The sequence below is a fragment of the Triticum dicoccoides genome, chromosome 2A, assembly GCF_002162155.2.
Source record: "Triticum dicoccoides isolate Atlit2015 ecotype Zavitan chromosome 2A, WEW_v2.0, whole genome shotgun sequence".
NCBI lineage: Eukaryota > Viridiplantae > Streptophyta > Magnoliopsida > Poales > Poaceae > Triticum > Triticum dicoccoides.
This window is the reverse complement of record NC_041382.1, coordinates 754,686,293-754,711,969: the sequence shown is the minus strand read 5'-3', so window position 1 is coordinate 754,711,969 and position 25,677 is coordinate 754,686,293. Positions and strand designations below refer to the sequence as shown.

Sequence of the window (25,677 nt, the reverse complement as noted above, 5' to 3'; positions counted from 1 at the left end):
ATGAAAAACAAGGACAAGCTCACTAAGCCGTCCTCAGCTGGTCATGTGGCCGGCAAAGGCTTCACCACAAAATGGTCGTCATACTATACCGCTAGTGGGCGAAAGGAGAAAAAGACCAGCTCGGAAAGCCAGTCGCGCGAGGTTGAAGTACTCAAGGCACAAGTGGCGCGGATTTCGAAGATTGTCCAAGAGCAAGTGCAACAACAACTGGGATCGACACTCACCGGCATTATGCCTACCTTGATTCATGGGATAACTACGTGGATTGCGGGTGGCCAACAGGGGCCGCCCCCGATTCCCAGCTTCACGGCCAGCAACTCGCACAACGCGCAGGCGGCGCCATTGGTGTCTCCGGCGGCGGCAGTATTAGTGTCTCCGACGCCGGCACGGCCGACATTGGAGCTTAATGTTGGAAATATGCCCTAGAGGCAATAATAAATTAGTTATTATTATATCATTTTTCATTGTTCATGATAATCGTTTATTATCCATGCTAGAATTGTATTGATAGGAAACTCAGATACATGTGTGGATACATAGAAAACATCATGTCCCTAGTAAGCCTCTAGTTGACTAGCTCGTTGATCAATAGATGGTTACGGTTTCCTGACCATGGACATTGGATGTCGTTGATAACGGGATCACATCATTAAGAGAATGATGTGATGGACAAGACCCAATCCTAAGCCTAGCACAAAGATCGTGTAGTTCGTCTGCTAAAGATTTTCTAATGTCAAGTATCATTTCCTTAGACCATGAGATTGTGCAACTCCCGGATACCATAGGAATGCTTTGGGTGTACCAAACATCACAAAGTAACTGGGTGGCTATAAAGGTTCACTACGGGTATCTCCGAAAGTGTCTGTTGGGTTGGCATGAATCGAGACTGGGATTTGTCACTCCGTGTAAACGGAGAGGTATCTCTGGGCCCACTCGGTAGGACATCATCATAATGTGCACAATGTGACCAAGGAGTTGATCACGGGATTATGTGTTATGGAACGAGTAAAGAGACTTGCCGGTAACGAGATTGAACAAGGTATGGGGATACCGACGATCGAATCTTGGGCAAGTATCGTACCGCTAGACAAAGGGAATTGTATACGGGATTGATTGAATCCTTGGCATCATGGTTCACCCGATGAGATCATCGTGGAGCATGTGGGAACCAACATGGGTATCCAGATCCCGCTGTTGGTTATTGACCGGAGAGTTGTCTCGGCCATGTCTGCATGACTCCCGAGCCCGTAGGGTCTACACACTTAAGGTTCGATGACGCTAGGGTTATAGGGAAAGTATGTATGCGGTTACCTAATGTTGTTAGGAGTCCCGGATGAGATCCCAGACGTCACGAGGAGTTCCGGAATGGTCCGGAGGTAAAGATTGATATATAGGAAGTATGGTTTTGGCCACCGGAAGTGTTCCGGGCATCACCGGTAGTGTACCGGGACCACCGGAGGGGTCCGTGGGTCCACCGGGAGGGGCCACCAGCCTCGGAGACCTACATGGGCCAGTAGTGCGAAGGGACCAGCCCCTAGGTGGGCTAGGGCGCCTCCCACCAAGGCCCAAGGCGCCTCTTAGAGGGGAGGGGGGCAAACCCTAGGGCAGATGGGCCTTAAGGCCCACCCTAGGTGCGCCCCCTCTCCCCCCCTTGGCCGCAACCCTAGATGGGTTTTGGGGCTGCCGCCACCCCTAGGGAGGGAACCCTAGATGGGGGCGCGGCCCCTCCCCTTCCCCTATATATACTTGAGGTATTGGGGGCTGCAAGATACACGAGATCATCTCCCTCTTGGCGCAGCCCTACCTCTCTCCCTCCTCGTCTCTCGTAGTGCTTGGTGAAGCCATGCTGGAGTTCCGTGCTCCTCCACCACCACCACGCCGTCGTGCTACTGCTGGGCGGAGTCTTCCCCAACCTCTCCTTCTCCCCTTGCTGGATCAAGGCGTAGGAGACGTCACCGGGCTGCACGTGTGTTGAACGCGGAGGCGCCGTTGTTCGGCACTTAGATCGGAATCAACCGCGATCTGAATCGCTGCGAGTACGACTCCTTCATCCGCGTTCTTGCAACGCTTCCGCTTAGCGATCTACAAGGGTATGTAGATGCACTCCCCTTCCCCTCGTTGCTAGATTACTCCATAGATTTATCTTGGTGATGCATAGAAAATTTTAAATTTCTACTATGATCCCCAACAGTGGCATCATGAGCTAGGTCTATGCGTAGTTTCTATGCACGAGTAGAACACAAAGCAGTTGTGGGCGTCGATATTGTCAATTTACTTGCTGTTACTAGTCTTATCTTGATTCGGCGGGATCGTGGGATGAAGCGACCCGGACCGACCTTACACGTACTCTTACGTGAGACTGGTTCCACCGCCTGACATGCACTAGCTGCATAAGGTGGCTAGCGGGTGTCTGTCTCTCCCACTTCAGTCGGATCAGATTCGATGAAAAGAGTCCTTATGAAGGGTAAATAGAAATTGGCATATCACGTTGTGGTTTTGGCGTAGGTAAGAAACGTTCTTGCTAGAAACCTATAGCAGCCACATAAAAACTTGCAACAACAATTAGAGGACGTCTAACTTGTTTTTGCAGCATGTGTCGTGTGATGTGATATGGCCAAAAGGATGTGATGAATGATATATGTGATGTATGAGATTGATCATGTTTTTGTAATAGGAATCACGACTTGCATATCGATGAGTATGACAACCGGCAGGAGCCATGGGAGTTGTCTTAATTTATTTATGACCTGCATGTCAACATAAACGTCATGTAATTACTTTACTTTATTGCTAAAGTGTTAGCCATAGTAGTAGAAGTAATAGATGACGAGACAACTTCAAGAAGACACGATGATGGAGATCATGATGATGGAGATCATGGTGTCATGCCGGTGACAACGATGATCATGGAGCCCCAAAGATGGAGATCAAAAGGAGCAAATTATATTGGCCATATCATGTCACTATTTGATTGCATGTGATGTTTATCATGTTTTACTTCTTATTTTGTTAGAACGACGGTAGCTTAAATAAGATGATCCCTCGCAATAATTTCAAGAAAAGTGTTCCCCCTAACTGTGCACCGTTGCGAAGGTTCGTTGTTTTGAAGCACCACGTGATGATCGGGTGTGATAGATTCTAACGTTCGAATACAACGGGTGTTGACGAGCCTAGCATGTACAGACATGGCCTCCGGACACATGCAAACACTTAGGTTGACTTGACGAGCCTAGCATGTACAGACATGTCCTCGGAACACGGAAGACCGAAAGGTCGAACATGAGTCGTATAGAAGATACGATCAACATGAGATGTTCACCGTTGATGACTAGTCCGTCTCACGTGATGATCGGACACGGCCTAGTCGATTCGGATCATGTTTCACTTAGATGACTAGAGGGATGTCTATCTGAGTGGGAGTTCATTAAATAATTTGATTAGATGAACTCAATTATCATGAACATAGTCTAAATTGTCTTTGCAAATATGTTGTAGATAAATAGCTCATGTTGTAGCTCCCTGTTTCAATATGTGCCTAGAGAAAGATTAAGTTGAAAGATATTGTAAGCAATGATGCGGACTAGGTCCGTAGTCCGAGGAGTGTCCTCACTGCTACACAGAAGGCTTACGTCTTTGATGCACCACTCGATGTGCAAACCCCTACAACGTCGTCTGTGGATGTTGTGAACACCTTACAGACACATCCTGATGACTATTTGATAGTTTAATGCACCATACTTTACGGCTTAGAATCGGGATTCCAATGACGTTTTGAATGCCATAGAACATATGAGATGTTCCAAGAGCTGAAATTGGGATTTCAGGCTCATGCCTATGTTGAGAGGTGTGAGACCTCTGTCAAGTTCTTTTGCCAACAAGATGGAGGAGAATAGCTCAGCTAGTGAGCATGTGCTCAGAATGTCTGGGTGCTACAATCACTTAAATCAAGTGGGAGTTAAACTTCCAGATAAGATAGTGATTGATAGAGTTCTCTAGCCACTATCACTAAGCTACTAGATCTTCATGATGAACTATGACATGCAAGGGATGTGGTTGATCCCGGAGCCGTTCACGGTGCTTAAGACCGCAAAAGGTAGAAATCAAGAAGGAGCATCAAGTGTTGATGGTTTAACAAGACCACTGGTTTCAAGAAGGGCAAGGGCTAGAAGGGAAACTTCATGGATGGCAAACCAGTTGCCGCTCCAGTGAAGGAACCCAAGGTTGAACCTAAACTCGAGACTAAGTGCTTCTATTGTAAAGGGAACGGTCACTGGTAGCGGAATTACCCCAAATGCAAGGTAGATAAGAAGGCTGGCAACTTCAACAAAGTATATACGTGTTATTAATGTGTACCTCACTAGTACTCCTGGTAGCACCTGGGTATTGGATACCGGTTCAGTTGCTATTATTGATGACTTGAAGAAAAAGCTACGGACTAAACGGAGACTGGCTAAGGGCGATGTCGGGTGGTAGGTGCGACATATGCCAATGGGTGGCTTATCATTGTGGGAGCCAGTAAGACATCGCCGGTGCCTGGAAATGGGATAAGGCGAAGACATGCACGCCGGCGGATCTTACCCAGCTTCGGGGCTCTCCGTGGAGATAACACCCCTACTGCTGGGTCTCCGCATGATCACTAGATGAACAAGTAGCTACACAATGCTCCTTGAGCTGTTTGGTGGGAGGAGGAAGAAGGGCACGGCTAGCCTGCTTCCTCTGCTTGTGTGGTGTCTAAGACTAGCAGGGGGTCGAACCCTTTGCATGGGTGCCCCGGGGGGTTTATATAGGCCCACCCCCCGGGGGTACAATGGTAATCCGACTGGGCGCGGGGCCCAGCCGTCTGTGACTGCGCTCGCCGGCTTCTGCACCGGCTGCTGGGGCCCGCCGACTGGTGGGTCCTGCCGGCTGCCGGCCCCTTGGTCGACGGGCAGGCCCCACTGTCCAGGGCCTGGTCGGCGGCTGGTTACTGTGGCTTCATCTTGGTGATGTGGGCTTCGTCGTGGTTGGCGCGGCTACAGTGCCGCCGCCCGTCGAGCGATCGCTGTAGCCTCACCGCGTCTTGTCTCCTTAATGGGGCGTCTCCTTCGAGGGAGGCGGCAAGCCGGCTGCGGGGAGCCGGCTCTATCTTGGGCCGACTTGTTGGAGGCATGGCCGCCTTCGGGCGTCTCACTGCCCGAAGGGGCCCACCGTCTGTGGGCCGCGCTGGCGGCCCGTCGTGGGTGACATCAGGGTCAACATGGCAACAGTGCCGCGCCGGACGGGTCATGGCTACTCCGTACGGCGCACTGTGTCAGGCGTGCTCCGCGATACGGGGGTGGCAGGCTTCACTGTAGCCACGCCCCATTGCACTGCCGTTAGGTGGGTGCAAACTTTGAGGGTACGGTCTCGACCGCTTTATGGGAGCCGGCTTCTTGGAGTCGGCCTTCCCCTGGCCGGCTTCCCGAAGTCGGCCCTCCCATGGCTTCCTTCATGAGGGCTAAAGTCGGACCGCCTTCCGAAAGCCAGCCTGGGTGGCAGCCAGCAAGGGGAAGGCGGCTCCATGTCTTGGATTCTTGAGAGCCGGACAGGCTCGTGATTTTTTCAGAAGGGCCAAGGGAAGCCGGCTAGGCTACCCGTGGCTATTTACTTCGACAGTAGTCCCCGAAGCTGATCGAGCTTCGAGGCGGATAAAGGGACGAGAAGCTTGGTCAGCTTCCTATCCTGAAGAGCCGACTTTGCTGATGTATGCCGATTTCGGGGAGCCCTGCGTCTTGCAGGCGGGAAAGTGGTCGACTCGCGTGCTGACCGCGGGCCCTCCCGCGGGCCACGTGGCAGCGAGACCCTGCCGTCGCACGCGCGCGACGGGACGCTGCTGCAGGCCCGGGCCCGCCACGCCTAGGCCTCAGCCCGAACGCTGATCTTCTGCGGCCCAGGTGGACCGCTCGCCTTCCCGTGGCGATTTTATTTCGCCATTAGGGCGCAACAAGCGCAGGACGTGGGGGAGTGGGCACAATCGATCCCCACGTTTCCCCACACCGCGCCTCCTCGGCTCCGCCACGCGAGCCTATAAGTAGGGGGAGGAGGGGGAGCGACAGAGGTTCGCACGCTTCCTCTCGCTCCGCCCCCTCTCATCCTCGTTTCTTCTTCTCGTTGCCGCCGCAGCCTCCCGTCTCAGCGCCGCCACGCCTCCCCATCGTCTCGCTCCCATGGCGCTGTCAAGCTCGTGGGACGGCTCCAACATCCATGAGGACCACGTTGAATTCCTCCGCCAGACTCGGCGCCTGCCCGACGCCAATCTCGTGCGGGTCCGGCTGGCGCCAAAGACGGAGATTTCGCCGGCGCCGGAGGAGGCCGAGCGGGTCGTCTTCCACTCGCACTTCCTGCGCGGCTTCGGCCTTCCGGCGAGCGGATTTCTGTGCTCCTTCCTCAAGTTTTACAACCTTCAGCCGCATCACCTCACGCCCAATGCGGTGATGCTGCTGTCGGCCTTCGTCTCCCTCTACGAAGGTTTCTTGGGGCTGCTCCCCACGCTGGAGCTCTGGGGGGAGTTCTTCCAGAGCAAGCTCGGCACCGTCGTCGCAGGCATGCCCGCCCCCTGCGGGGCCTTCATCGCCATGAGGAGGGCGAGCGAGAACAACCCATTCCCGCCCATCCCCCTGATCCAGTCGGTGAAGATCTGGCAGAAATCATATTTCTACGTGAAGAACGTCGCGGAGCAAGGGGATCATGTCAACCTGCCGGCTTACGTAGCCGGCCCGCCGGCTGGGAGGCAGCCCTCATGGAGTTTCCGGTCCCGGTCACTGTCTCAGGCCGGTAACGCCGCCGTCTCCCGGCTTCGGGTGATGATCCAGTCGGAAAACCTGAACGGGGCCGACTTCGTGGCCGCCTTCGTGGAGCGCCGGATATCTCCTCTCTCCAAACCGGCCCCACATGATGTGCCAGATGAGCGGCTGCTTCGACCCAAGCCGGCTGAGCACCAGGGAGATGCCTCATGCGGAGGTATCGTATATGGTAAATTACATCTCAAATTGCAAGCTCGTCGAAGACTGGCGATACGGCAAGGCGCCGTATTCTCGCGCCAACCCTCCGCCCGTGGTAAGTTTTCTTTTCTTCCTTCTTTTTGTTGGTAGCCGGCTTTATGACGGCCGGCTTCTGATCAGTCGGTTCTTCTTAGCAGAACCCCCTTCTCCCGCCGACGACCGGGTCAGCGGGGATAGAACGCCAGTATGCCTCCGACCGCACGGCGGACAACGTCGACGATCCGGACTTGGGGGCGACCACCATGGAAGACGCCGTCATGGGGGACGACGCCGAGCCCGGGGGCTCAAGGCTCATCACGAGCTTCGAGGACTGGCCGGACGATGCCGAAGCCGAAGTCGCCCCGCGTCGCCAGCCGGCGGCCGATCATCAGGGCGCGGGCTCATCCATCGCGCCGGCTGCCGGTGGTGGCGCACAGAAGCGCCGGGCCGCTTCAGGCCTCTTCGGCAGTCGGCCGAAGAAGTCCAAAGCCTCCACTGGGGCGACCAAGCGAGACGAGGCGGCCGCGAAAGCGGCCCGCTTCCGCAAGGCGGTGAAGCAGCCTCAGGCGGTCTCAGCGTAAGTCGTCAATTGCCTTGTCGCATGCTCTTCATCATTCTCTTCTTGTTTGAGCATTCTTCTTAATTTCTTCCGCTTGCTGGGCAGGGCGCTGCTTTCCCTTGAGCGTGGTCCGGGCGACTCCGTAGTTGGGCCGACTGGAGGTTCTTCAAGCTCCCGCCGCGTGGACCCCCACGCCGACCTCAGGGAGGCCACAGTGCGGAACGCCCGTGAAGCGCGGGAGGAGCGCGAGGCGGCGGAGAAAGCGGCCGCCCAGGCGGCGAGGGAGCAGGCCGACGCGGCAGCCAAGGCCCAGACGCAGGCGGCGACCGCGGAGCCGGAGGTGGAGGGCTCGCGCAACTAGCCTCCGCTGCTCGCCATTCCCCTCCGAGCCGTGGCCCCCGACACCCCATTGCCCTTGGCGGAGAAGATCGTCCAAGACCCGCCGCTGATGGAAAGGGGGGAGGACCCCGTGGCCTTTGCGAGGAAAGCGCCGCCAGCAGCGCCAACCGGAGCGGGCCAAGGCGGCCAATCATCAGCGGCGCCAGAGGGGCCGACCGGGGGTGAGCCGGAGAACAAAGCCGGCCTCGAGGTGCAGCCGGCGTCGGGCCGACGCGCAGGGGGAGGCGCCGCTCCGCCGGAGTTGCGCCGAGTCGCGGGCGCAGGCCAGTCGGAGGAAGATCTGGAAGCGGCCAGCACTGCCACGTCCGAGTGGACTCCCAGCGGGGGGACTGGCGAGCTGAATGTGGCAGCTCAAGGGGTCCGGAGCCAGCTGCAAGCTCAGGCCGCCCTGCTGAAACAGTTCACCCAGGAGTTCTTGTCGACACGAGCCACCATCCGGGTGATTCCTTCATTCTTGGCTGCTTTGCTCTCTTAATTTCTTCCGTGGGGGCGCGTCAGCGCACCCACTGGGTGTAGTCCCCGAGATTTGGGCTGACTGCTGCGCAGTCGGGTCGGATCTTTCTTGACGGCTACCTTATTTTTGCCTCTTGTCTGAATTTCCAGGAATATCACAACCTCCGTGCCGCCGCCTTCAACTCCCAGGCTCGGGAGTTGAGCCGAAGGACCAACGACCTGGCCGACAGCCGAAGTAAGTACTCGATCTTGTCTGTCTCCTGTGGGGGCGCGTCACCGCACCCACTGGGTGTAGTCCCCGAGATTCGGGCCGACTGCTGAGCAGTCGGGTCGGATCTTTCTTGATGACTCTTTCCTTATTGGTTTTTCTTTTTTTTTTGTCTTCAGGGGCCAACGCCGACTTGAGGAAGGAGCTCGGCGAAGCGAAGGCCGCCCTTCATACCAAGTACGCCGAGTACGATGCCTTGGTCCAGGAGCATGATCGCCTGGCCAAGAAGCTGGCCGACCAGGAGAAGAGCCACAGGGCGGCCCTGCAGGCGGCGCAGGATAGCGAAGCCACAATGAAGGCAGAGTATGAGATCGAGGCGGCGAGCTGGGCTGAGACCCGGCGAGCCCTGGATGAAGGCTTCAGCCGGATCGAGGATTTGATCGACGGTAAGCCGCCTTCCTCGCCCCTCTCCTGCCCCTTGCCGTCTGGGTTTTTGGCTTAACTTGAGCTGTTGCTTGTTTTTTTTGGTGCAGACTACTTCCCCGGCTACTCCGCCTTCGCCGCCCAAAGCATTGAGGCCCATCGCGAGGCACGCCATCAGGCGGGGGCCAACATCGCGCCGGATGAGAACCGGACGCTTGAGGAGCAGCTCTTGGCTGTCCAGGCGCGGTTGCAGCCGGCTCATCGGATGCTTCGCCGGCTCCAACATGCCGGGGCGCAAGTGTTGGCCGCCCTCTGGACCGGCGAGACGATCCCCCGCACCCCAAGCCGAACTGCCGACTGGCTAGTGGTCACAGTCGGTAGCTTTGAGGCTTGGAAGGCGTCGGCGGCCCGCCTCGGAGCCGGGCAGGCGTTGGAGTTCGTTCGGGCTTGGTACCCAGGGCTGAGCCTGGACCAGCTGCGCACTTGGCGGATGGAGGCCGACGTGGAGCTGGAGGAGATGAGGCCGGCTATCGCCCAGCGGGCTTCGACGATCGCCGAGTGCACCGACATCAGCGTTTTCGCACCCGAAATCGATGATGACGGTGTTGCTCAGCCGGAGGAGTGGTTCGGGCTAAACCCGGCGGTGGGCGAGGACTCGGCGGAGGAGATTGCCTCCAGCGATGAGGGCGAGGATGACGAAGAGGAGGATGGCGAAGACGTCGAGCCGGCTGGTGGAACAACCGGCCGACCTCAGGCCGACCGTGCCTCCAGCAACGAGGCGCGTGGAAGCGCGCCCTCTACGGGAGGCGGTGACCAAGCCGAAGTTCGCCAGCCGGCCGCTCCTTCAGCCGGCACGGCCATTTCCGCCAACCAGTCTGGCTCGTCGGTCGCTCCGCCAGTTTGACCTGCCGTCTTTATCTTTCCTGCTTGTTGTCTTTTGAACAATCTTCATTAAGTTTTCGCAGTTCCACCCACTGGGGGTGTATCCAAACTATGTTGAATGCTGGCCTCTCGGAGGACTTTTATGTAAATATTATTATGTGCATGTTTGGTTTCCATTCGCGTATGCTTTTTATCCTTAGGCCTTTTCCTTTGCCGCCTTCCCTCTTTGGGGAGGCAAGTACTTGAGCTTTCTTGGATTGAAGTGAAGTGAATGGAAACCGGCCGGCCGGCTACTCTGGGAGCCAGTCGGCGGTGTGAGAAAAAACTGGCTTTTGTTATATTAGTCCGTTAGTCCCTAGCCGTTTTTCGTGTGGGCGCCCGTTCCTACCTTTAACTCTTGCCAGCCGGACAGCCGGTTCTTCGAACTGCGACTTTTGGCAAGAGAAGGCTTGGGAGCCGGCACACTACTTGTCTGACTGCGGGTAGGACTTCTAATATAACTCCAGTCGGCCAGTCCCCGAGCCGACTAGTCGAACCCGGTGCCGGACGGAACAAGTAAATGAAATGACAAGGTCATAAGCATGATACTTTTCATTCATAAACAAGGGATGGCAGTCCCCGAGCCCTCCTCGGGGGGCCTATTGTCTCGTACTTAATACAAAAGTTAGTGTGATACATACTGTGTTTCAACTGTAAAATCTTCGAAGGAGGTTGTCGTTCCATGGTCATTCCGACTCCTTGCCGGAGTCGTCTCTCTTGCATGCCTTCAGCTTCTGTGCATCGATTAGGTAGTAGGAGTCGTTGCCTAGAGCTCTGCTGATGACGAAGGGGCCTTCCCAAGGGGCCGAGAGTTTGTGCTGGCTGGCTGTTCGCTGGATCAGCCGGAGCACAAGATCGCCCTCTTGGAAAGATCTTGGCCTGACCTTCTGGCTGTGGTAGCGGCGCAAACCCTACTGGTAGATGGCAGACCGGCTGAGGGCTAACAGCCGGCTTTCTTCCAGCAGGTCGACGCCGTCTTCTCGTGCTTCCTTGGCCTCCGCTTCCGTGTACATGGTTACTCGAGGCGAGTCGAACTCGATGTCAGTTGGGATGACCGCCTCGGCACCATACACAAGGAAGAAAGGGGTGAAGCCGGTTGACTTGTTTGGTGTAGTGCGCAGGCTCCAGAGGACAGCCAGCAGCTCATCGAGCCAACAGCCAGCTGAGCGCTCCAGAGGTACGACCAGTCGGGGCTTGATGCCGGAGAGGATGAGGCCGTTGGCTCGCTCTACCTGGCCGTTTGACTGCGGGTGGGCGACGGATGCTAAGTGCAGTCGGATACCTTGGGCTGCGCAGAAACGTGCCAAGGCTCCTTTGGCAAAATTCGTGCCATTGTCGGTGATGATGCTGTGTGGCACACCGTATCGAGTTGTTATGTCTGCAATGAACGTCACAGCAGTCGGCCCATTCAGCTTCTTGATCGGCTTTGCCTCAATCTACTTGGTGAATTTGTCCACGGTGACGAGCAAATGCGTCATGCCACCGCGCGCCGTCTTGAATGGGCCCACCATGTCCAGTCCCCAAACGGCGAAGGGCCAAGTGAGGGGAATGGTCTTGAGTGCCGAAGCCGGCATGTGTTGCTTGGAGCTGAAAAGATTGGCACCCTTGCAATGTTTAACTAATTCTTTGGCGTCATCCAAAGCAGTCGGCCAGAAGAAACCATGGCGGAAGGCTTTGGAGACAAGTGATCTTGAGGCCGCCTGGTGGCCGCATTCTCCTTGGTGAATGTCTTTGAGGATTGCAATGCCCTTCTCTTGCTCGACGCACCGTTGGAGGATTCTAGTGACACTGTGCTTGACTAGTTCTCTGTTGACGATTTCGTACGCTCCGGCTCGATGTTGGACTTGTCTTGCTTCTGTTTCGCCAGCCGGCAGATCTTGGTTTACTAGGAAGTTGAGGATAGACTGAGCCCATGACGGAGCCGCGACTTCTTCTACCGCCAACGTGGCTACCGCCACCAGGGTGGGCGGGCTGGGTGGTGAGATGCTGGAGTCGGTCGCCGGCTGTTGTGCTGGTGCAGTCCCCGGGCCGGCTACCGCAATCCCCGAGCCGGGTGTGGCAGTCCCCGAGCCGGTTGCCGAAGTCCCCGGGCCGGCTGCGGGAGTCTCGGGGTCGCCTGCTAGGTTCTTCGAGCTGGATCCGGCCGCATCGGGGTCAGGCGGCATGAAGATGGAGTCGGACTCTGGAGATGGCTTGATGGACGGCTTGAGGAGGCGTTGTAGAGCGACGCCGGTTGGAATTGCTTGCCGAGTGGAGCCTATTCAAGCCAGGGCATCGGCTGGCTCGTTGTCGGCTCGCGGTACGTGGAGGAACTTGCACCCTTCAAAGTATCCGCTGAGTTGTTGAACTAGGAAGCGGTAGCTCGCCATGTTTGCGTCCTTGGCATCCCAGTCGCCGGATGATTGCTGGACCACCAAGTCCGAGTCGCCATAGCATAGGATCCGGCGAATGCCGAGTTCTTTGGCAAGCCGGAGCCCGTGTATGAGCGCCTCATACTCGGCCGCGTTGTTGGAGGCGGCAAAGTGGATCTGTAGCGTGTATCTGAGCTTGTCGCCTTTGGGAGAGGTAAGGACGACGCCGTCTCCCAAGCCGGTGCGCATCTTGGATCCGTCGAAGTGCATGCGCCAATGGGTGGAGTCGGTAGCCCGCGGCAGGTACTGGGTCTCGGCCCAGTCGACGAGGAAGTCGGCCAGTGCTTGGGACTTGATGGCGGTGCGGGGCTGGTAGAAGATCATGTAGGGGGCCAGCTCGATGGCCCATTTCGCCACCCGGCCGGATGGGTCCCGGCTGCCTATGATCTCGGCCAGCGGGGCGGTGCATACGACCGTGACGGGATGCTCTTGAAAGTAGGGCTTCAGCTTCTTGGCGGTGAAGTACACGCCGTAACACATCTTCTGGTAGTGCGGGTAGTTCTGCTTTGAGGCGGACAGCACCTCGCTCAAATAATACACCGGCCTTTGGACCGGCTGGGCTCGGCCTTCTTCTGGGCGTTGGACTACGATGACGGTGCTGACCACCCGGCTGGTTGTGGCGATGTAGAGGAGCATGGGCTCTTTCTCAGTCGGCGCCGCTAGAACGGGCGGCGTGGCCAGCATCTTCTTCAGTTCGTGAAAAGCTTGGTCGGCCTGGTCGTTCCACTCGAAGTGAGTGCTCTTCTTCATGAGGCGGTAGAGGGGGAGAGCTTTCTCTCCTAGCCGGCTGATGATGCGGTTCAAGGAGGCCAAGCACCCGGTGAACTTCTGAATGTCTCGAAGCTTGGTGGGGATCGCCATTCTCTCGATGGCCTTGATCTTCACCGGGTTGCATTCGATGCCGCATTCGGAGACCAGGAAGCCTAGGAGCTGGCCGGCTGGCACTCCGAACACGCATTTCTCGGGGTTGAGCTTGATTTGGAACCGGCGTAAGTTCTCAGACGTTTCCTTGAGGTCTCCCAGCAAGGTGTCGCGCTTCTCCGTCTTCACCACGATGTCGTCCACATAAACGTGAGCGTTTCGGCCGAGTTGCTTGAGGAGGCACTTCTGCATGCAACGCTGAAAAGTGGCACCGGCATTTCTCAAGCCGAATGTCATAGTCAGGTAGCAGAAGGCTCCAAATGGCGTGATGAAGGCGGTCTTCAGGCGGTCGTCCGGATCCAGCATTATCTGGTGATACCCGGAGTAAGCATCCAAGAAACTCAACAGCTCGCATCCGGCTGTGGAGTCTATCACTTGGTCAATCCTTGGCAGGGCAAAGGGATCTTTGGGGCAAGCCTTGTTGAGGCTCGTGTAGTCTATACACATGCGCCACTTGTTATTCTTCTTTAGCACAAGGACCGGGTTAGCGAGCCACTCTGGAAAGAAAACTTCCATAATGAAGCCGTCCGCCAAAAGTCGGGCTATCTCCTCCCCTACGATCCTGCGTTTCTCCTTCGACAGTCGGCGAAGGGGTTGTTTGACTGGCTTTGCGTCTTCTCGGACGTGTAGTCTATGCTCGGCGAATTTCCTCGGAACACCCAACATGTCCTTGGGGGACCATGCAAAGATGTCCCGATTCTCACGGAGGAAATCGGCGAGCTCGCCTTCCTATTTGCTGTTCAGACTTGCCCCGATGACGGCAAACCTCTTTGGATGCTCGGGGTCAAGAGGTATCTTCTTCGTCTCCTTGGCCGGCTGGAAGGATCCTTGAGCATCGTGCTCCTTGGGGTCGGGGGACACGGCCGACTGCTTGCCGGCTATGGCCACGACTCGGTCCAACATCTTCTTTTCCTCGGCAATCACAAGGGACTCAACCAGCCGGCTGCTGGCTGCCGCGCACTCAGAGGACTTCTTGTAATCGCCGGCTACGGTGATGACGCCTTTGGTGCTTGGTATCTTCATCTTGAGGTACGCATAGTGGGGAACTGCCATGAATTTGGCCAAGGCAGGTCGGCCAAGCAATGCATGGTAAGGGCTCTCCAGGTCCACCACTTCAAACCAGATCGCTTCCCGGCGGAAATGCTCCTTGTCCCCAAAAAGTACATCGATCTTGATCTTGCCAATGGGGGCGCAGGATAAGCCGGGTACGATGCCATCAAACACTGTCCGAGTAGGCATGAGTTGCTTCGTCTTGACGTTTAGCTTCTCCAGGGTGTCACGGTACAGGATGTTGATGCTGCTCCCGCCATCTATCAACACACGGGAGAAGCGGGCAGCGCGTCTGTCCATCGCGAGGGTGGCTTCCAGGACCAGGGCATAAGAACTGGGAGACGGCATCACCTCTGGATGGTTGGCCCAGCTCCAGCTGATGGGCTTTTCTGACCAATGCATGTCTCTGGCGGGGTCGGCAGCGACCACGCTAACTTCCTGGTGCTCTCGGCGCTTGCTGCGCCGGTCTTCGGGCTGGCTTGTAAAGATGATGTAGGTTTCTTGCTCGTCAGGGAACTCGACATGCACGGCTCCGACCGCGGACTGAGCTGCCGGAGGCGGCGGAGGCGGAGGCGGCGGGCCGGCAGGCGGAGGCGGTGCGAGCCCCTCGCCTTTGGAAATTCGGGTGAGCCAATGGCACTTCCGGGTTGTGTGGTTGGACGGCTTCGCGCCGCTGTGGAACTTGCACGGGGCGTTGAGAGTTTGCTCGTAGGAGAAAGCCGGCTGCCAAGACGGCCGGCCGCCCTTGGGTTTCCTGGGCGCGGGCCGCCCTTCAGGCAGCACGACTTCAACTGTGGCCACCTGCCTACTGGCGGGAGGCGGCACGGGGCCCTTGCGCTTGTGGTCGTTCGAGTGTGGGCGTCGGCCGGAATCCCCAACCGGCGTCTTGGGGGCCGGGCTGAGTACTTTTCCAGACGCATCTACCCGAAGCTCGGTCTTTATCGAGGAGTCGGCGGTGGCGTACTTGTCCGCTATGTCCAGCAGCTCGTCGAGGGTAGCCGGCTCGTCGCAGAGGAGCTTGTGCTTAAGGAGGGTGCCTTCTCGGCATCCGGCTGTAAAGTACTCGATGGCTTGCACCTCGTGCACCCCCTCGCAAGAATTGCGGAGCTTGGCCCAATGCGTGAGGTAGTCGCGAGTGGACTCGGCGGGGCCTTGTACGCACAAGGAGAGCTGTCTGGGCTTAGGAGCCCGCTTGTAGGTGCTGGTGAAGTTGCGGATGAAAGCTTCGGTGAAATCTAGCCAGCTGTTGATGCTGAGAGGCTTGAGGCTGTTGAGCCAGGTTCGCGCCGTGCCTTGCAGCATGAGGGGCACGTACTTCACGGCAATGCGCCGGTTCCCGTTGGCTATGCTGACCGCAGTGGAGTAGTCGATCAGCCAATCTTCCGGCTTCACGGAGCCGTTGTACTTGGGCGTGTCTCTTGGGAGCGAGAACCCTTTGGGGAAAGGCTCGTCGTGGATGCGGGGACCGAAACAAGGCGGGCCGACATCGTCTTCTTCTTCCAACGCCAGGGATCGCGCCAGGCGGTCGATCCGATGGCGGGCATCGTTCTCGCCGACTCCTTCGCGGCGACCTAGTCGGCCGCTGAGAGTCGGGTGCGCCACTGGCGGCGGGGTGGGATATCTCTCTCCACGGGGTCGAGGCGGAGGCGGGTTGCCCCGCCATTCCATGGCTCGGGGATGGCCGTCCGCGTCTCGCTCGGTGGAGATTCGGGTCCGGCTACGGCTGGCAGCCGGCTCTTTCTCGCGCCGCGCGCGGGTGTTGCTCGTAGCCTGCGTCCGGGACATCGCGCCGTGATCTCGGCGCGGGGGAGGGCTTCCTACGCGGGCGTCTGCTTCGTGCCGCTGCGCGGCTGCATCGATCAGTTGCTAGATGCGCCGGGTCATGTGGGGGATGTCTTCAGCCTCCAAGCCGTCCAACTCGTCTACGGCCGCCTGGGCGGCACGCAAGTTCTCGAGCGGAGTGGCATAGACCGGGCGGTCGACTCCCAGCGTGTCGGCGATGACAGCGCCGCATTGCTTGACAAGGCCGGCCCGGCTTGGCCCGCCCGGGGCTGGCGTGCCGAAGGCGGCGCGGTCAGCTTCGCGCTGATAGGCCTCAATGAGGCGTCTCACGGAGGCCAGCCTCTGGCCCTCTGCGAGGAGGGCGAGGCGGCGTGCCTCCAGTGCTTCGTCGCCGGCATTGGCCGGGAGGGGGGCGGACAAGTCGTGGGCGCTCTCATCGGCCGGGCCGCCATGGCCAACAACCATCACTTCGGTGGTGGCAGCATCGCAGCCGTCGGCTCGAGGAAGCGGGTCGTTGTAGATCGTGACGTTGGTGGGGAAGGTGTCGTAGGAGGCCGTGTCGGAGTCGACAGGCATCAGGTCGGTGGAGCCAACCGACTCCAGATCCGCAGCGGGCTCGCTGGAGACATGGAGCTGACCGACAAGGTTGGCGAGGCGGTCGGTGCCCGCATCGGAGGCGAGCTCGTTGGAGATGAGGGTTTCGTCGAAGAGATCGGCGAGGCTGCTCGCCGCGCAGATGCTGGTGACGCCTTGTAGCGTGTCGTGGCAAGCGCCATCGGGCATGCCGGGCTGGCTACGCTCGCTGGGGAGGAAGAGGGTTCCCGTCCAAAACAGGTCTCCGGACGACGGTGCACCTAGCCCCACGGTGGGCGCCAAATGTCGGGTGGTAGTTGCGACATATGCCAACGGGTGGCTTATCATTGTGGGAGCTAGTAAGACATCGCCGGTGCCTGGAAACGGGATAAGGCAAAGACATGCACGCGGCGGATCTTACCCAGCTTCGGGGCTCTCCGTGGAGATAACACCCCTACTGCTGCTCTGCGGGGTCTCCGCATGATCACTAGATGAACAAGTAGCTACACAATGCTCCTTGAGCTGTTTGGTGGGAGGAGGAAGAAGGGCACGGCTAGCCTGCTTCCTCTCCTTGTGTGGTGTCTAAGACTAGCAGGGGGTCGAACCCTTTGCATGGGTGCCCCGGGGGGTTTATATAGGCCCACCCCCGGGGGTACAATGGTAATCCGACTGGGCGCGGGGCCCAGCCGTCTGTGACTGCGCTCGCCGGTTTCTGCGCCGGCTGCTGGGGCCCGCCGACTGGTGGGTCCCGCCGGCTGCCGGCCCCTTGGTCAACAGGCAGGCCCCAGTATCCAGGGCCTGGTCGGCGGCTGGTTACTGTGGCTTCATCTTGGTGACGTGGGCTTCGTCGTGGTTGGTGCGGCTACAGTGCCGCCGCCCGTCGAGCGATCGCTGTAGCCTCACCGCGTCTTGTCTCCTTAATGGGGCGTCTCCTTCGAGGGAGGCGGCAAGACGGCTGTGGGGAGCCGGCTCTGTCTTGGGCCGACTGGTTGGAGGCGTGGCTGCCTTCGGGCGTCTCACTGCCCGAAGGGGCCCACCATCTGTGGGCCGCGCTGGCGGCCCGTCGTGGGTGACATCAGGGTCAACATGGCAACAGTGCCGCGCCGGACGGGTCATGGCTACTCCGTACGGCGCACTATGCCAGGCGTGCTCCGGGATACGGGGGTGGCAGGCTTCACTGTAGCCACGCCCCATCGCACTGCCGTTAGGTGGGTGCAAACTTTGAGGGTACGGTCTCGACCGCTTTATGGGAGCCGGCTTCTTGGAGTCGGCCTTCCCCTGGCCGGCTCCCCGAAGTCAGCCCTCCTGTGGCTTCCTTCATGAGGGCTAAAGTCGAACCGCCTTCCGAAAGCCGGCCTGGGTGGCAGCCAGCAAGGGGAAGGCGGCTCCATGTCTTGGATTCTTGAGAGCCGGACGGGCTCGTGATTTTTTCAGAAGGGCCAGGGGAAGCCGGCTAGGCTACCCGTGGCTATTTACTCCGACAGGCAAGGTGACGATGTGTGTTGGAAGTGTTTCCAAAGTTCATGAGATCACCATCGCACGCTCCATCTACCTTCGGGATTAGTATTGAACCTAGATAAATGTTATTAGGTGTCTACGTTGAGCATGAATATGATTAGATCATGTTCATTGCAATACGGTTATTCATTTAAGTTAGAGAATAATGGTTATTCTGTTTACATGAATAATACCTTTCATGGTCATGCACCCTATGTGAATGGTTCATTGAATCTCGGTCATGGTAATACACATGTTCACGCCAAAAGATGTAGAGTTAATAATGATAGTACCACTTTCTTGTGGCATTGCCGCTTAGGTCATATTGGCGTAAGATGCATGAAGAAACTCCATATCGATGGATGTTTGGAGTCACTTGATTTTGAATCGCTTGACACATGTGAGCCATGCCTCATGGGCAGGATGACTAAGACCCCGTTTTCAGGTACAATGAAACGGGCAAGTGACTTGTTGGAAATCATACATGCTGATGCGTGTGATCCAATGAGAATTGAAGCGTGCGGTGGATATCACTATTTTCTCATCTTCACTGACGATTTTAGTAGATATAGGTATATTTACTTAATGAAGCACAAGTCTGAAACGTTTGAAAAGTTCAAGTGATTTTAGAGTGAAGTTAAGAATCATCATAACAAGAAGATCAAATTCCTACGATCTGATCAATGAGAATTTCTGAGTTATGAGTTTGGTAAACACTTCAGACATTGTGGAATTGTTTCATAGTTGAAGCCACCTGGAACACCACAGGGTAATGGTGTGTCCGGACGTCGTAATCGAACCTTATGAGATATGGTGCGATCTATGATGTCTCTTACCGATCTACCGATATTATTTTGAGGTTATGCATTAGAGACAACTGCATTCACTTTAGATAGGACACCATATAAGTCCGTTGAGTCGACGCGTATGAACATTGGTTTGGCAAGAAACCAAAGTTGTCGTTTCTTAATGTTTGGGGCTGCGATGCTTATGGCTTCAACCGGAGAAGCTCGAACCCAAAGCGGACAAACACATCTTCATAGGATACCCAAAGGTGACAGTTGGGTATACCTTCTATCTCAGATCCGAGGGCAAATTGTTTTTCGCTAAGAACGGGTCCTTTCTCGAGAAGGAGTTTCTCTCGAAAGAATTGAGTGGGAGGAAGATAGAACTTGATGAGGTTGTCGAACCTTTATTTCGACCAAGTGATGCAACACAGAAAGATGTTTTCTGTGGCGCCTAATTCTATTGAATAGGAAGTTAATGATAGTGATCATGAAGCTTCAGATCAAGTTGCTATCGAACCTCATAGGTCGACAAGGATATGTGCTACTCCTGAGTGGTGCGGTGATCCTGTCTTAGATATCATGTTGTTAGACAACAATGAACCTACGAGCTATGGAGAAGCGATGGTGGGCCCATATTCCGACAAATGGTTAGAAGCCATGAAATCCGAGATAGGATCCATGTATTAGAACAGAGTATGGACTTTGGTGGACTTGCCCGATGATCAGCGAGCCATTGAGATAAATGGATCTTTAAGAAGAAGACGGATGTGGGCGGTAATGTTACCGTCTATGAAGCTCGACTTGTGGGAAAGAGTCTTTTCACAAGTTCAAGGAGTTGACTACGATGAGAATTTCTCACCCGTAGCGATGCTTAAGTCCGTCGGAATCATGTTAGCATTAGCTGTATTTTTCGATTATGAAATCTGACAGATGGATGTCAAAACAAGTTTTCTTACCAGTTTTCGTAAGAAAAAGTTGTATGTGATACAATAAAAGGTTTTGTCGATCCTAAGGATGCTAAAAGGTATGCTGGCTCCAACGATCATTCTATGGACTAGAGCAAGCATTTCGGAGTCAGAATATATGCTTTGATGGAGTGATCAAAGCTTTTAGGTTTATACAATGTTTGCTAGAAACTTGTATTTACAAGAAAGTGAGTTGAAGCACTACAACATTTCTGATAAGTATATGTGGATGACATATTGTTGATTCGAAATGATGTAGAATTTCTGGAAAGCATAAACGGTTGTTTGAAGAGTGATTTTCAAAGGAAGACCTGGATAAAGCTGCTTACATATTGGGCATCAAGATCTATAGAAATAGATCAAGACGTCTGATGATACTTTCAAAGAACGCACACCTTGACATGTTTTGAAGGAGTTCAAAATAGATCAGTCAAAGAAGGGGTTCTTACCTGAGTTGTAAGGTGTGAAGTTGAGTAAGACTCAAAGCTTGACCACGGCAGAAGAAAGAGGAAGGATGAAGGTCGGCCCCTATGCTCTTGTCATAGGCTCTATACAGTATGCCATGCTGAGTACCGCACCTGATGTGTGCCTTGCCACATGTCTGGCAAGAGGGTACAAAGGTGATCTAGGACTGGATCACCAGATAGCGGTCAAAATTTTCCTTAGAGGAATAAGGAAATGTTTCTCGGTTATGGAGGTGATAAAGAGTTCGATGTAAAGAGTTATGTCGATGCAAGCTTAACACCTATCCGGATAGCTCTGACTAGAGATACCGGATACGTATAGTGGAGCAAAAATTTGGAATAGCTCTAAGTGGAACGTGGTAGCAGCATCTACGATATGACATAAAGTTTTGCAAAATACATAGGGATCTGAATATGGCAAGACCCGTTGACTACAACCTCTCTCACAAGCATAACATGATCAAACCCAGAACTCTGTGAGTGTTAATCACATGGCGATGTGAACTAGATTATTGACTCTAGTGCAAGTGGGATACTGTTGGAAATATGCCCTAGAGGCAATAATAAATTAGTTATTATTATATCATATTTCATTGTTCATGATAATCGTTTATTATCCATGCTAGAATTGTATTGATAGGAAACTCAGATACATGTGTGGATACATAGACAACACCATGTCCCTAGTAAGCCTCTAGTTGACTAGCTCGTTGATCAATAGATGGTTACGGTTTCCTGACCATGGACATTGGATGTCGTTGATAACAGGATCACATCATTAGGAGAATGATGTGATGGACAAGACCCAATCCTAAGCCTAGCACAAAGATCGTGTAGTTCGTCTGCTAAAGCTTTTCTAATGTCAAGTATCATTTCCTTAGACCATGAGATTGTGCAACTCCCGGATACCGTAGGAATGCTTTGGGTGTACCAAACGTCACAACGTAACTGGGTGGCTATAAAGGTGCACTATGGGTATCTCCGAAAGTGTCTGTTGGGTTGGCACGAATCGAGACTGGGATTTGTCACTCCGTGTAAACAGAGAGGTATCTCTGGGCCCACTCGATAGGACATCATCATAATGTGCACAATGTGACCAAGGAGTTTATCAAGGGATGATGTGTTATGGAACGAGTAAAGAGACTTGCTGGTAACGAGATTGAACAAGGTATCGGGATACCGACGATCGAATCTCAGGCAAGTATCGTACCGCTAGACAAAGGGAATTGTATACGGGATTGATTGAATCCTTGGCATCGTGGTTCATCCGATGAGATCATCATGGAGCATGTGGGAACCAACATGGGTATCCAGATACCGCAGCTGGTTATTGATCGGAGAGTTGTCTCGGCCATGTCTGCATGACTCCCGAGCCCGTAGGGTCTACACACTTAAGGTTCGATGATGCTAGGGTTATAGTGAAAGTATGTACGCGGTTACCGAATGTTGTTCGGAGTCCCAGATGAGATCCCGGATGTCACGAGGAGTTCTGGAATGGTCCGGAGGTAAATATTGATATATAGGAAGTATGGTTTTGGCCACCGGAAGTGTTCCGGGCATCACCAGTAGTGTACCGGGACCACCGGAGGGGTCCGGGGGTCCACCGGGGAGGCCACCAGCCCCAGAGGCCTACATGGGCCAATAGTGGGAAAGGGACCATCCCCTAGGTGGGCTGGGACGCCTCCCACCAAGGCCCAAGGCGCCTCCTAGAGGGGAGGGGGGCAAACCCTAGGGCAGATGGGCCTTAAGGCCCACCCTAGGTGCGCCCCCTCTCTCCCCTCTTGGCCGCAACCCTAGATGGGTTTTGGGGCTGCCGCCACCCCTAGGGAGGGAACCCTAGATGGGGGCGCAGCCCCTCCCCTTCCCCTATATATACTTGAGGTATTGGGGGCTGCAAGGTACACGAGATCATCTCCCTCTTGGTGCAGCCCTACCTCTCTTCCTCCTTGTCTCTCGTAGTGCTTGGCGAAGCCCTGCTGGAGTTCCGCGCTCCTCCACCACCACCACGCCGTCGTGCTGCTGCTGGGTGGAGTCTTACCCAACCTCTCCTTCTCCCCTTGCTGGATCAAGGCGTAGGAGACGTCACCGGGCTGCACGTGTGTTGAACGCGGAGGCGCCGTTGTTCGGCGCTTAGATCGGAATCAACCGCGATCTGAATCGCCGCGAGTACGACTCCTTCATCCGCGTTCTTGTAACGCTTCCGCTTAGCGATCTACAAGGGTATGTAGATGCACTCCCCTTCCCCTCTTTGCTAGATTACTCCATAGATTGATCTTGGTGATGCGTAGAAAATTTTAAATTTCTGCTACGATCCCCAACACTTAATGGACCCGGGTGTATGCCGACCGGCACCTCGCCAGCAAGCGGCCCCTCCGTCAGTTACACGCCCGCCGTTGGTGGTGCCTCGACATTAGCCGAGCTCGACGCCATCATCACGGTAACTAATTAAGCCTCTCGGCCGAGGACTTCATATCCTGGCCTTTGACTGGGCATCCCTGACGCCCTACATGTTTTCGCAGGGCACCGCCGACGTTCCGTGCACTCTCCTGCACTTCGTGAAAGACGAGTTGGTCGATGTCGCCAAGGGCAAAATCGTTCAACCGGCAACCCATGTTCCACGGTAAACCGATGCCACCCACCGTGTATAGGGTTCAACTGGTTCGGGTGCTGCCAGGCTGCGACGAGTTGTTACCTTCGATTCAACCCGCCGGGGCCGACGAAGATGATCTGATGACCCTCAGCGCCTGCCTAAGCTGGCCCCTGCTTTGGCTGAAGAGCCAGATTCGTTTGGGGGCGGGGGACACCACCCCAAAGACAACACCGCCAGTCGTGCCGGCGCCAAGCCATGGCAAGACCGCCGCAACGCTACCGGACATGCCGGACATCCCTATGGCACAGGATCCAAACATGCATATGGCACAGGATCTGGACGACGACAACAACGACGACGGCCGTACATTTAGCAACATCGATAAGTACTTTTCCGAACATGGGTACGATGACAAATTCTGCGGGCCTCTTCTCAAGAACCCAACCAAGACGACCGCGGTCTAGCTGGTACGGCGGAGAAACCCAGTTGCAACAGGCATCGTCTGGCGTTCAGTTCTCAGGAGACGCCTCCAGCTGCCGACTTCACTGAGCCTCAGATAGCCGAGGTGCCAAATATTATCAGCCCCAACACACTCAAGAAGGCGGTCTGTGAGCAGAACTCGGTCCCATTACAACAGAAGAAGAAGGGACGGAAAAGAAAGAGTAACAAGGGTGCGAGCAAGCCGGCACCGAGTACGATCCGTGCTCAGGACGGTCCACCTTCACCTAAGGATATCTCGAGGAGGGTGCATGTGGCGGGTAGGGCGATGCTACCGACAAATATGCTCAATGCTGCAACCGGTGCTATGCGGAGTTTGCATGACAGTGTTCTTTCTTTGGAGAAGCGGCGTCTCAGAGAGAATGATGTGGCATACCCGGTTTTCGTGGCCAAGGTGCCAGAGGGCAAGGGCTTTGTGGATGGCGCCATCGGGGGTACGATCGTCCTGTGGTTTGATGACATCTTTGCTATGTTTAACCTTCATCCACTGCACTACACCTTCATTCGGCTGTTTTCGCTGAGTATGGAGATGCGGATCATTAGAGACAAGACCCCGGACATCGTGATAGTCGACCCCTTCTACATGCGTGCCAAGATCTTGGGCAGCGCTGGGGACCGCCAAGTCACGAGTTCACACCTCGAAGGCGTCATTCTGGCAAACCCAGATAAGGATAACTTCCTCGTGGCTTACTTTCCCGAGTAAGTCATCCCTTAACCGCCCCGTAACATATGATTTCTTAGATTTCGATCATTCTTTTTTTTCTAACATTCCGTGTTCTGTGCAGTGACACACATTGCACACTCATCCTCTTAAGCTCGAAATATTCCATGGCCACGTATCTCGACCCGAACCGTGACTCCAAGATAGACTACACAAATATCAAGAAAGTTCTTGATGATGTTCTCCCCGGCTACGCCAAATCTGGAGGCACCTTCACCAGGGCAGTTCGTAAGTATGGCAAGCACGTGTTCGCCCATAATATGACGTTCTGCTGCGTCAAGCAGCCGCCTGGCGGTCAGAAGGATGCCTACTACGCCCTCCATCACATGCGGGCGATCGTAAGGGACCATCATCACCTTCTGCTACCAGATAATCTCAAAGATTGGGCCGCGAGCTTGTCGGCAATCCAGGACGCGGACATCATACAAGAATTCTTTCGCATCCAGTCGGAGTTTGCGGACATCATCCATCAAGATGTCCTTCATACCTCGGGGCAGTTCTACCTCAGATATCAACCGTCCAACAGTGAGATAGACGGAACGCTACAAATGCAGGCTGACAGCGCCCGCGATTTCATGACCATCACAATAGACAGCGGCTTCATCCACGCTCCGGTCCCATGAGTCGAGTTGACAGTAGTGATGCTATGTCTAGTTCTGAAACATTGATTGGCTCATGTTGTAATTAAACTTTAATGAACTTGTATGTCTCTTTGGTTTGGACAGTCGTTCAACTTAGATGTAATCGTTGCTATTTATTAGTAGGACCATGAATCGTGCTATTAATGTCTTGCTTTTCTCTTCCGATCCTTTTGTTGCATACTTATATATTGCTTATGTATTGTCTGTTGTTTGGCTTGTGCATAGAGATGCCGTCGTATGTCGTGTACAAGGGTAAGGTTCCCGAAGTCTACGGCGACTTGGAGGAGTGTCGGAGACAGGTTCACCATTTCAGCGGTAACAGTTACAAAGGGTACACCACTAGGGCGGGGGCGGAATCTAGATACGCCCGCTATCTAGCGGGAGAGAGGAGGGAGCGTTGGAGGAACCGAATGAAGACCAGTTTCATCGCGATGATGCTCATCGTGATGACCGCAGCTCTCTTCTATGTGATGGTAGTTTAGATGATCGATATCGACTTGTAATGTGAAGACAAACTCGCTACTCGCGGTCTCGAGACTTGTAATGTTCTATCTTTGTTCGGTCTTTTGAATTCGGAGACTAATATGATGAATTGTATTCGGAGACTAATCTTCTATTGTATTTGATGAATCTGCTGTTGCTGTGTGCTGTTGTCTAAATTCTAGACAATAATATATTTTGTAACCTATGAAAATATCAGAAATGAAAAAAATCCCTAATATTCATACTAGTGGAGCACCACACAAGACACCAATGGCGCACTATGATAATCACACTAATGGCGCATCACCCACTGGTGCGCCATTAGTATGCCA

At 54.9% G+C, this 25,677-nt stretch overlaps 1 pseudogene; it reads left to right on the top strand.

The window, feature by feature from the left end:
* On the top strand, window positions 1-25,677 carry LOC119352301 (annotated as a pseudogene).